Source organism: Hemiscyllium ocellatum, chromosome 9, assembly GCF_020745735.1.
Source record: "Hemiscyllium ocellatum isolate sHemOce1 chromosome 9, sHemOce1.pat.X.cur, whole genome shotgun sequence".
Classification (NCBI taxonomy): Eukaryota; Metazoa; Chordata; class Chondrichthyes; order Orectolobiformes; family Hemiscylliidae; genus Hemiscyllium; species Hemiscyllium ocellatum.
In genome coordinates, this window is record NC_083409.1 from 79,129,641 (window position 1) to 79,142,661 (window position 13,021).

Sequence of the window (13,021 nt, forward strand, 5' to 3'; positions counted from 1 at the left end):
GGATTGGAAAATTAACCCTTAAAGTAATACATTTTCAATAAATGCGATGTTTGGCAGTATTTGCTATCTCCATTGATGCCTATTGAGGCTTTATGCAGTATTTTATCCTTATGCTGTTATCTGGTGCTGCATTTTATACTATTACGGAATTTGCTGGCACCTTAACATGACCTTTCCAACACAATTCTCTTTATTAAGAAACTAAATGCTTAAAATTTAGCATGTGCTACTCTGTGTAGATTAAATGGAATTTCTTCAATGGCTATGACTATGTTATCCCCAGAGATGTTTGAGATATGGTTCTCCTATTTTAAATCTAGTGTTATGTCTATCTGCTCTATGAAGCAATGTCACAATTGACTATTACTGGTCATTACGAGTTTCAACTGCATTAATGTGGCAATCTATCTTCAGTCATGGGATCACTGGGTGGTCTTGCCACATATGCAAGTAGGCTGTGCTGACCGTCTGACTGACAGTCTGGCAGTCACTACAGTATTTATGAGAGTCTTTATATATGGCCACTTCCTTCCAACGATGTGTGGCCTGGATTCTTCAGACCTGTGGGCTCTCCTATAGATTCTAAGGGTATTTCTATGTCCTCCAGCATGTATCACAGTTGTGAACATCATTTATGTATTGCTGCAAAAAGGACAGAGGCTTAGATTACTTACAGTGTGGAAACAGGCCCTTCGGCCCAACAAGTCCACACCGACCCGCCGAAGAGCAATCCCCCCAGACTCATTCCTCTACATTTACCCCTTCAGCCCATTTTTGGACTGTGGGAGGAAACCGGAACACCCAGAGGAAACCCACGCAGACACGGGGAGAACGTGCAAACTCCACACAAACAGTTCCTGAGGCAGGAATTGAACCTGGGGCTCTGGCGCTGTGAGGCAGTAGTGCTAACCACTGTGCCACTGTGCCGCCCAAGTGCATCCCTATATTCTGTTTTGCAGCAACTGCACTGCAATTGACCAAAAGACCATGAAAACATTATTCTCACAAATATGTCCTTTCTGAAGGCCTTTACTCAACCAGTATAAGAACGCATGTGGATTTCTTTTCCTTAATGGTGGAAACAGTTTCATCTGGTTGCTCCTCTTCGTTGTTACTATCTAATTGCCTAGTGAATAGTTCCTCCTCAGATGTGTGATATTGAATAAAAGCAAACTACTGCAGTAACTGGAAATCTGAAAATCAGCTAATCTGGCAGCATTTGTGGAGAATTCTGAAGTACAGTCATATCAGACTCGAACCATTAATTCTGTTTCTCTCTCCACAGATTCTGCCAGACCTGCTAAGTTCTACGGAATGCTCTATTGCTGTCCGCTATCAACTGCTGTCATCTCATCTTCGAAAATGTCTATATGAAGATCTTTACACCAATTTCATGTTGGAAATGTTTTATAACTGAAGTAAAGTAGCGATCCATTGTGCGTTCTCAAGACTCATAATGGACTCAAAACAGGTGCTAACAGACCTGCTGAGTTTCTCCAGCATTTGTTGTTTTTATTATATGTCATACATTGTGTGATTGCTCTGTTTGATAATGTATGCATCTGCTCTCCTCAAAGAAAGACAGAGAAAATATAAAAATTAGGTAAAAGATTAACCAAATTCAAATTGCCTTTTTCCCTTAACTGTGCTAGATAGCATGTTTTTGCTCAGCACTTTTACTCAAGTCTGGATTGGGAATTTTTAAAATTCATGTATTGAGTGTGGGCGTTGTTGCTGGCTAGGTCAGTATTTATCAACCTTTCCTAACTGTCCCAGAAAAGGCGGTGAGCTTGAAGTGCTGTGGTCCACGGGGATACCCACAAACAGTTAGAAGTGAGATCCAAGATTTTGACCCAAAATTCATTGTGAGAAGAGCCATGTTGAACAATCTTTAAGCTACTTGCCCCGTGTACTGGATAAGTGAACCAATACACTGCAGATGACTGACATGACATTAAAACGGTCTAAGTAAATCAAATCTAAATGATAGATTCTCTTGTATTTGTCCTCCTCCTGTGGTAATTTCCTAACTAATTCAGTTCCGAAAGAGTTAAAGATTTTGTAAATCAATATGTCTACTAGAATGGGTTTATAGTTCTGAGAAATTTGTACACACCATAAAACATTCCTTCCCTTTAGAGAAATCACAATTAATCTGTCACAGCCTAGCGAGCCTGCTTCATTAGTCAGCAGAGATAAGAATCATCAGCTAGTCTGTATGATTTGTCTAATTAGTGCAGTTCATTTGTCATTTTCATTTTCTTCGCACAACGCACAGCTGAATAATCGTCGCCTTCATCAATCGCTGAACAATGTGCCCCTTTCAAGTCATCACTGTCAGTGTTGTCACTTTATCCATTATAAAATTTGGGTTTCATTTAACCAGTAATTAAACATTACAGTCTGTTCACTGTTACAACAGGGGATAAGGAAGTTACTAATTACATAAGAAATGAGCCAACATTTATCTCTATTCATTGTTTTTAAACTTGATCCTTTGAAATTTTTTTGTGTGTGAGGACACAATTTCCCGCTTTGAAACAGAAAGTATTTTCCTCCTTTCAACCTGGAACAGTTATTATTATAAGTTTGACACAAACAATCACATATCTGTGTTGCCAGTTTAGCTCCTCCTTGAGCTGAGTGGCCAATTAATCAATCCATTAGCAACATGTATTCACACAAATTAAGTTTTCTTTTTCAGTATTTATGTACCACAAACTGATGGTTATTATTCAGATTCTCACTAAATGTAGGCCTTCTCACCAAAAACAGAGTGTCGCATATTACATGTTCACACATATATTTAATTATGGCTGTGTGAAAATATCTAATTATGAAAATCAGCCTCTGGAATACAGCTGTCCCAAAATAACCATGGTCACTCTTATTTAGTTTCCCTTCTCCAGCTGCCATGAATGACTAATGCTGATGTGATAACGTAGTTGGGGGAACAATTACCCTTGTACAACCAAGCTTGTCTACACTATATAATTATAAAGCCTTGCATATCAAGGTGCAAGTGAAATTATAGCCAACAAAGTGTCACATTAAATCACATGATTAAAAAAAGAGAGACTTGTACTTGGAGAACCTTGAAGACTCTCACAAAACATCTAGAGACAGTGTGACATTGTTACTTAGCAGTTGTTTCCACACAACAATACATCACAAATAGCAATAAAATAAATCAAAAGTTAGTCTTCTTTTGCAGATGTTGGTTGAAGAAGAACTGTTGGCCAAGACACAGAATGAGCTCTTCAATATTCTTTGAAAAGTGCCTTGGGATTTTCCTCTCAACAGGCAACCAGGACTTCAGTTTGGTATTTTGTTGAAAGAATAGAATGTGGCAGTGTCAGTATAATTATATCCTGGAGTGTAACTTGAATGTACACCATTTAATTCTGAAGTGGTTATGTTACACAGTCAACATAGCTGACACACACAAGTTACAGATGAATCCAAATTCATAAGAGAGAGAAGTGATGGTTCAGAAAGTACACAAACCCAAACATACACACAATCTTATAGTCAAATGAAACATAGAAAATAAGAGCAGGAGGAGATTGTAACTTGTTTACACTTTCGCCCTTATTCCCTTAATCCCTTTAGTCTGAAGAATGATATCTAACCCCTTCTTGAAAACAGTCAATGTTTTGGCCTCAACCATTTTCTGTGGCAGAGAATTCCACAGGCTCATCACTCCTGACATGCCTCCTCATCCCAATTGTAAATGACTTACCGTATATCCTGAGACAGTGACCCCTGGTTCTGAAATCCTCTGTCATCAAAAACATTCTTTCTGCATTTACCTGGTTAGTTAAATGGTTTCTATGAGATCCCCTTGTCATTTTCCTAAATTCCAATCAATATATAGTCAGTTCTGTTATAACGTGTGTTTCTTCAATGTGAATTGGCTTTAATGCGATTGAAGAATTTAGACCATTACTTGTAGAATGTGAACCTTCTTTATCTATATTGGCTATAACATTATTCTGGTCTGATTTGTTTAAATGGTGTGGCTATTGCACGATTTTCTTATCATGCGTGATCGCATGAGTACAGCAATATTGCATTATATCAGAACCGACTGTGCTCCTAACTGATCCAGTCTCGCTTCATGAGTCAATCCTGCTATCCCAGAAATCAGTTTGTTACACTCCCTCCAAAGCCAAAACATCCTTCCTCAGATAAGGAGACCAAAACTCTACACAATATTCAAGGTGTGGTCTCACAAGGTCCTGTACAATGCAGCAAGACATCCCTATTCCTGTACTTGAATCAGAGACTCCCTACAGTGTGGAAGCACTTTGACCCAACAAGTCTACACTGATCCTCTGAACAGTAACCCACCCAGATCCATTCCCCTGCCCTATTGCTCTGCATTTCCCCTGACGAATGCACCTAGCCTACATATCCCTGAAAAATATGGGCAATTTAGAATGGCCAATTCACCTAACCTACATATCCACAGACTGTGGGACGAAACTGGAGCACGTGGAGGAAACCCACGCAGACACGGGGAGAATGTGCAAATTCCACACAGACTAAGACTGGAACTGAACCCAGGTCCCTGGCGGTGTGAGGCTGCAGTACTAACCACTGAGCCACCATGTCACCCCACGAAGGCTAACGAACCATTTACCTTTTTCACCACCTACTGCACCTGCATGCTTGTTTTCAGTGACTGGTGATATCACACCTCCCCCTTTCCCAATCTGTTGTCATTCAGATAATAATCTGCCTCCCTGATTTTGTTAGCAAAGTAGATGACCTCATACTTGTCCACATTATACTTCATTTGCCATTTATTTCCCCACTCAATTGAACTTGTCCAAATCACAATGAAGTATTTCTGCATCCTCCTCACACTTCACTTGCCCATCCAGTTTTGTATCATCTACAAACTTTGAAATATTAGATTTAGTTCCCTCATCTAAAGCATTAATATATATTGCAAACAGCTGGGGTCCAAGCACTAATCCCTGTAGTAAACTGCTAGTCACTAGTTGCTACTCAGAAAAATACCCATTTATTCTCACTCTGTCTCCTGTTTGCTGGCTAGTTCTCCGTCTATGTCGGCATACTAACCCGGTCCCATCTGCATTAATTTTATATGCAAATCTCTAATGTGGCTCCTTATTGATAGCCTTCTGAAAGTCCAAGTCAACCATATCCAATGGATCCCCATTATCGACTGCACTAGTTACATCCTCCAAAACTTCCAGTAGAATTGTCAAGCATGATTTCCCTTTCATATATCCATGTTGACTTTGTCCAATCCTGTCAGTGTTTTTGAAATTCTCTGCTTTTAAATCTTTTATAAAATATTCCAGCACTCCCAAGCACAGATATCAGGCTGACTCAATAATTCCCTGTTTTCTCTTTATGTCCTTTGTTAAATAGAAGTTATTGATGTTTGAGGAGATTTGTTATATTAGCTACCCTCCAATCCATAGAAACTATTTCACAGTCTACAGAATCTTGAAAGAAGACTACCAGTGCATCCACCATTTCTAGGATCATTTCCTTAAGCACTCTGGGATGTAGATGGTTGGTCCCTAGGAATTTTAATTTTTAAAATTTTAATTCATTTATGAGATGAGGGTGTCGCTGACTGGGCCATCTATTGCTTATCCCTAATTTCCCAGAGGGGCAGTTAAGAGACAATAACATTCTTATGTGTCAGATGTAGACCAGACCAGGTAAAGATGGCAGTTTCTTTCTCTAAAGGGCATTATATAGTGAACCAGATGGGTTTTTCCAACAATTGACAACAGATTCATGGTAATCACTAGACTCTTACTTCCAGACATTTTCATTGAATTCAAACTTCACAGGTCCCCAGGACATTACCTGTGACTCTGGATTAACAGTCCAGCGATAATATCACTAGACAGTCACCTCTTCTAACTTATCAGTCTTTAATCCCAACTATTTCACCAACACCACTTCCCCACTAAAACTGATTTCCTTCCATTCCTCTTACGATATCCTGTATTCCCAACATCTTTGGAATGTTAATTATGTATCGCTTGTGAAGACAGAACTAAAAATGTATTTAATTGTTCTGGCATCTCTTTGTTCCCCATGATAACTTGTCCTGTTTCTGTCTTGACTAATCTTTTTCTCTTCACATATCGACACAATCTTTCAGCTCATATGTTCTTCGCAAGGTTATTCTTGTACTTTATTTTCTCCCTCTTAATCAATCTCTTTGAGCTCCTTTGTTGAAATCTAAATGACTCCCTATTCTCAGGTCTGCTGCTTTTTTGGCCAATTTGTATGCCCCTCCTTTGGATCTAAAATGACCCCTAATTTGTCTTGTTAGCCATACTCAGGCCACCTTTCCCAGTTTAGTTTTGTGTCAGACAGGAATGAACAACTAATGTAGTTCCCCCATGCACTCTTTCAATGTTTGCCATTGCCTATCCACCATCATCCAATGTTCTGTCAATAACCTTAATGTCAGTGCTTTGATTTGACCATGAAAATTCAGCACGCTTGTCAATCATTCTCTTTATTTTGTAACTTCCCCAATTTCCTAACCAGGTCAATAATGTGCTTTCACTTCATTGAGATTCAACCTTAGTTAATAAAAATCTCTTATGAGAACTAAGCTCCCTTCAGGAAATCTGGAAAATAACAACAAAGTCATTCCTGTTTGTTTTATGTTGTAATTCCCTACACAAAAAAGTTCAGTCAGGTTCATCAGGCATGTTCTACACTTTGCAAATCATTTTGGCACTAACCGATTAGATGAAAATTTTCAATGTGTTCAGTCACTCTAGCCATAATTTTGGACAAGTAATTTCCTAATAACAGATGTGGTGCCAACTGGTCCATAGTTCTCTGGCTTCACTCTTTCACCTTCCTTAAACAGCAGCGTGATATACACAATCCACCAAACTAAAGCAACTGTTGCAGATGGAAAATTATAGTTAGGGCTGCCATAGTATTCCCATCTACATCTTTTCAAATCTTGGGATGGAAATCATCTGGCCTATACATTTGTCACTCTTCATTGCCATTTCTTAATCACTGTTTTTGTGCAATTTTATTGAATTGGTGAACATTAACAATCTAAAGATGTGCAAGTTAAATGGATTGGCCATGCTAAATTGCCCATAGTATCCAGGAATGTGCAAGCTCGGCGGATGAGCCATGAGAAATGCAGTGTTACAGCGAAAGGGTAGGGGGCTGAGTCTGGGTGAGATGCTCTTCGGAGGAGCAATGAGGACCCAATGGGCCAAATAGTCTACTTCTACATTGTAGAGATTCTATGATTAATTTCCTGAGGGTACAGCAGTGGATGTTGATTATTTGGATTTTAATAAGGTTTTTGACAAGGTCGCTCATGGTAGGCTCATTCAAAAGACTAAGATCCATGGATCCGTGGTAACTTGGCTGCTTGGATTCAGAACTAGCTTGCCAAAGAAGGCTGAGGGCAGTGATCAAAGGGTGCTTTTCTGGTTGGAGGCCCGTGACTACTGGTATTCCACAGGGATCTCTACTGGGACCTCTGCTGTTTGTGATACACACACACACACACACACATATATAAATGACTTGGATGAAAACGTAGATGGGTGGGTTAGTAAATGTGCAGACGACGCAAAAATCAGTGAAGGGGTTATGGATTTTGTAGAAGGTTGTCAAAGGATACAGCAGGGTGTAGATCAGTTGCAGATATTGGCAGAGAAAAAGCAGATGGAGTTTAATCCAGGCAAGAGTGAGGCGTTGCACTTTGGAAGATTGAATGTTAAGGAAAAGTATACAGTTAATGGCAGGATCCTGAATAGCACTGATGCACAGAGGGATTTTGGGGTTCAAGTCCATTGTTCCATGAAAGTAGATGGGGTGGTAAAGAAGGCATATAGCATGCTGACCTTTATTGGTCAGGGCATTGAGTACAAGAGTCAGGATGTCATGTTGTAGCTTTATAGGTCTTTGGTTAGGGCACACTTTGAGAATTGCATTTAATTTGGTTGCCACATTACAGGAAGGATGAGGAGAGGGTGCCAAAGAGGTTTACCAGGATGCTGCCTGCATTAGATATAAAGGGAGATTAGAAAAACTTGAATTGTTTTCTCTGGAGCAGCAGAGGCTGAGGAGACACTTGATAAAGGTGTATAAAATTATGAGATGTGTAATTAGGGTTGACAGAATCTTTTTTCCACAAGAGTTGAAATGTCTAGTACTAGAGGGCGCGCATTTAAGGTGAGAGAGGGAAACTTCAATGGAGATATCAGTGGAGTGATATCTCTGGAATGTGCTGCCACAGGTGGTGGTGGAAGCAGATTCAATAGGGATGTTTACGGGCCTTTTAGGTAAGCACATGAATACGCAAAGAATTGAGGGATAAGGGCAGGCAGAAGGGATTAGTTTAATTTGGCTTCATGTTTGGCACAACATCAAGGCCCAAAGGGCCTGATACTGTGCTGTTTTGTTCCATGTTCCATGTTCCTTGGGAGGTCCGCCATTCTGATCTCTTTCTTGTACTGTAAACACTTAGAACATCACAGCGCAGTACAAACCCTTCGGCCCTCGATGTTGCACCGACCTGTCATACCAATCTGAAGCCCATCTAACCTACACTATTCCATGTACGTCCATATGCTTGTCCAATGACAACTTAAATGTACTTAAACTTGGCAAATTTACTACTGTTGCAGGCAAAGCATTCCATACCCTTACTACTCTCTGAGTAAAGAAACTATCTCTGACATCTGTCCTATATCTATCACCCCTCAATTTAAAACTATGCCCCTCGTGCTTGCCGTCACCATACTTGGAAAAAGTATGTCTACCCTATCTAACTCTCTGATCATCTTATATGTCTCTATTAAGTCACCTCTCAACCTTCTTCTCTCTAACGAAAACAGCCTCAAGTCCCTTAGCCTTTCCTTGTAAGACCTTCCCTCCATACCAACATCCTAGTAAATCTCCTCTGCACCCTTTCCAAGGCTTCCACATCCTTCTTATAATGCAGTGACCAGAACTGTACATAATACTCCAAGTGCAGCTGCACCAGAGTTTTGTACAGCTGTAGCATAACCTCATGGTTCCAGAACTCAATCCCTCTATTAATAAAAGCTAAAACACTGTATGCCTTCTTAACAACCCTGTCAACCTGGGTGGAAACTTTCAAGGATCTGTGTACCTGGACATCGAGATCTCTCTGCTCACCTACACTACCAAGAATCTTACCATTAGCCCAGTACTTTGCATTTCGGGTCCTCCAACCAAAGTGAATCACCTCACACTTGTCTGCATTAAACTCCATTTGCCACCTCTCAGCCCAGCTCTGCAGCTTATCTATGTCTCTTGATTTTGATATCGTCTGAAAGCTTCCTGTAGATATCTAAACAAGAAGCAATTTCCACAAACTTCATCCAATTCAGGATGAAGGATGAACACAGAGACAAAAATTCCTGATGAAGGGCTCTTGCCCAAAACATCGATTCTCCTGCTCCTTGGATGCTGCCTGACCTGCTGTGCTTTTCCAGCACCCCACTCTTGACTCTGATCTCCAGCATCTGCAGTCTTCACTTTCTCCACAGAGACAAAAAGACCTGTAGGGGCTTGTGCAGCAATCCACTAGAAGCAGTCCCATTCAGAGAAGTAGGCACTGCTGAGTTGGCCTTCAAGTGGAAAATCTCACAAGGCCACAGTTGTCAAAACATCTTTATGGAGGGGGAACCGAATATTTATTTTTCAGTAGTTTCCAATAGTTTTATTTATGTACAGAAGTTGCTGCTAAATGAATAAAATCCAATCCTATGTCATAAGCTTCTGTTTCTTTCCGGAAGCCTTTGTCTCCTGAACAACTTCCTCCTCAGATTTCGGAAAAATCTGCTCCTTCTCAATAAGAATCATCTCTATATGGCATGGAGAGCTCATGAATGGGTTGATACAATGTTAGATACGATAAGTCTGTCAGGGTATCTTATGGGTATGTTCAATCAGTATAGAGTTTAGCATTGCTCTCTGCGGTTTTTTGGTATGCACAGCAAGAACTCTGCAATCTTTTTCGACCAAGGTCCTTGCGTCCATCACTAAGCCCTAGCTGAAGCACACTTGCCAATTCCATCAATGTAACATTGGAAAGTGAACACACTGCTTCTTGAACATAACATCCTTCATGAACTTTGTGGTTTTATGGATGTGCATGTCTTTGATAGTCTGGGCAGTCTCATGAATATTTTTGAAGTCTACTCGCAAGTTTGAACTCCATGCCTTGCATGATTTGTTGGGGTTCTCCGAATCTAATAAATAGCAGACCATTTTTAGAGAACTCATCAACAGGAAAATAGCTGACTTGTGGCTGCAGCATAGCTGTCAAACGTGTGGGGGTGTTTGATACATATCTCATGAATGCTCTTCATGTTACTATAGCATGCTTTAACTCATTTAGAGAATAGTTACAGGTAACTGTGATGAAGTGATTCTAAAACTCATAATGACTGGCAACTCTATGCTTTCAAATATTACTACATATTCTGAGAATATACCCTTTAGTGTGAGCAAAGCATGGTATAGCACTGGAACAGGGCCTTCAATCCACAAAGCCTGTGTCAACACATGTTGCTTTTCTAAACTAAAAACCTTTTGCCTCTACATGATCAGTATCCCTCTTTTTCCTGCGTATTCATATATCAGTCAAGATGCCTCTTAAATGTTGCTATTGTGTCTGCCTCCACCACCTCCTCTGGCAGCACATTTTAAGGTGCAAACTATGCTCTGTGTAAAAGACTTACCTTCCACCACCTTTTACCTTAAACCTATGCCCCCACAATATTGACATTTCCAACCAGGCAAAAAGACTCCGACTATCCAAGTCTCTCAATTTTATAAATTTCTATCAGGTTGCCCCTCATCCTTCAAGATAGGGTGAAAATAAACCAAGTTTGTCCAATCTCTCTTCATAGCTAATACCCCAAACTACGCAACATTTTGGCAATCTCTCCTCATAGCTAATACCATCGAAACTAGGTAACATCCTGGCAAATTGTATCTGTACACTCTCCAAGCCTCCACATCTTTCTGTTGGTGTGGTGACCAGAACTGTATTCAATATTCCAAATGTGGCCTAACTAAGGTTTTACACAGCTGCAACATGATTTTCCAATTTTTATACTATATCCCCTGACTGATGAAGGCAAACATGTCTTCTTGATCACCTTATCCATTTGTGTTGCCACTTTCAGGGATATGTGGACTCGTAAGCTACACCTGTCTGTATGTTGATGCAATTAAGTTTTCTGCCATTTACTGTATACTTCCCCCCTGCATTAGATTTTCCAAAATGCATCCCCTTGCATTTGTCTGGATAAATTTTATGTGCCATTTCTCCATTGAAGTCTCCAGCCTATCTACATCCTGCTATATGCTCTGGCAATCCTCCTCACTATCGACAGCACCCCCAATCTTTGTGTCATCTGCAAACTTACTAATCAGGCCACTTATATTTTCCATATATTGCAAGAATTGGTGGTCCCAACACTAATCCCTGAGGAACACTAGTCACAGATCCTCAGTCAGAAAAATACCCTTCCACTGCTACTTTCAGCTTCTATAACTAAGGTAAAAACAAGGACTGAAGATGATAGAAACCAGAGTCTAGATTAGAGTGGTGCTGGAAAAACACAGCAGGTCAGGCAGCATCTGAGGAGCAGGAAAATTGACGTTTCGGGCAAAAGCCCCTCATCAGGAATAGAAGCTCTCTTCCTGATGAAGGGCTTTTGCCCGAAACGTCGATTTTCCTGCTCCTCGGAAGCTGCCTGACCTGCTGTGCTTTTCCAGCACCACTCTAATCTAAGCTTCTATTACTAAATCAGTTCTGCATCCATCTTATCAGTTCACCAGGTATCCCATGAGATTTCACCTTTTGTGTCAGCCTTCCATGAGGGGACCTTTTCAAAGGTCTTGCTAAAGTCCATATAGACAACATCTACCACCCTACCCTTATCAAACATCTTTGTCAATTCCTGAAAAAATTAAAGCAAGTTTGTGAGACACAATCTTCCTGGCAGAAAGCCATACAGCCAATTGTTAATAAGTCCATATTTTTCCAAATGCGAGTAAATCCTATACTTAAGAATCTTCTCCAATAATTTCTCTACCAGTGACATAAGGTTCACCGGCTCAGAGTTTCACAGATTCACCTTGTTAAACAAAGGAACAATGTTGGCAATTTTTCAGTCCTCTGGAGCCTCTCCTGTGACTAAAGATGATACAAAGATTTCATACAAACAACTAGCAATTTCCTCATCTCCCTGTCCTTCTGGGATAGATCCCATCAGATACCGGGGAATTTTTACCTTAATGCTTTTCAAAACATCCAACATGTTTTCCTTTTTTATATTGACAGTCCCTTGAATGTCAAATTGCCCCTCCCAGGGTTCACCATCCACTATATCCTTCTCTTTTGTGAATATCGATGCAAAGTATTTGTTAAGGACCTTGCTCACCTCCTCCGGCTCCATGCATAAATTCCCTCCTTTGTCCTTGAGTGGACTTACCCTTTCTTGAGCTACCCTCTTGTTCCTTATATATGTATAAAACATCTTGAAATTTTCCTTTAAGCTGTTTGCCAAAGACATTTCCTGGCCTCTTTCAGCCCTCTAATTCCTTGTTTGAGTTCTTTGTATCTTTCGAGGGCTCTGTCTGTTTCAGTTTCCTAAATCTTACATATGCTCTCTTTAAGGTAATTCAAGAAGCAGCAAAGTAAAACATGGTTGGCACTCCTATCAGAGATATTTCGATACCTAGTATGATATTCAATAAGTACAGAAAGAATTTTCACTGGACTTCTTAGGGCAGTCGACACCAAGTTATTAAGTTAAAGAGGACAGAGTAGCCAGGAGGCAGTAATAATATGATTGGGGATAAAACATTTCAGATGTTTTTGAAAGCAAGGGAGGTGGTGACAGACGATGCTGTATGTTTCAGAGTATAGACAGGTTTTCTAACATTGAAACATAGGACTTAGAATGGATAGTAGGCCACTTGGCCCTTC

At 40.2% G+C, this 13,021-nt stretch overlaps 1 protein-coding gene and 1 pseudogene across 1 annotated transcript in view; both read right to left on the bottom strand.

The window, feature by feature from the left end:
• Positions 1-13,021, bottom strand: part of LOC132818784 (ERI1 exoribonuclease 3-like) — a 425,305-nt gene that overhangs the window by 175,519 nt on the left and 236,765 nt on the right. The gene's annotated exons all lie outside the window — the stretch shown is intronic.
• On the bottom strand, positions 9,781-10,287 carry LOC132818885 (large ribosomal subunit protein uL22-like; annotated as a pseudogene).